The following is a 405-nucleotide window of genomic DNA, read 5'->3' as shown; positions in this document are numbered from 1 at the left end:
TTAATGAAATATGTGTATTGAATCCTGTCATTTTTATTTCTCTTTACATTCTTGATATAGCTGTACTTTTCCACAGTTACACCTTCATTGAATTTCTTTCTACAACCCCTAGGGTATAGTCATTCTTTTCTTCAGCTCTTTGCATTGCTTCCAGAACTCTCTGAAGGGCTGGTTTTATGGACATGAATTCCTTCAGCCTATTTATGTCATGGAAGATTTTTCTTTCCCCTTAGACCATAATAGACATTTTAGCTGAGTATAGTAATATGGGTTGACACTTGTGGTCATTTAAAACTAGGAATACTAGCCAGGCTCTCTGGCTTTCATAGTTTGCATTGAAAAGTCAGCTGTGATCCTAATGGGTTTTCCTTTATATGTGACTTGTTGTTTCTCTTTTGCAGCTTT

Source organism: Nannospalax galili, unplaced genomic scaffold (assembly GCF_000622305.1).
Source record: "Nannospalax galili isolate Female #2095 unplaced genomic scaffold, S.galili_v1.0 scaffold441, whole genome shotgun sequence".
NCBI lineage: Eukaryota > Metazoa > Chordata > Mammalia > Rodentia > Spalacidae > Nannospalax > Nannospalax galili.
The sequence above is the reverse complement of the archived record's forward strand: the minus strand, read 5'-3'. Positions refer to the sequence as shown.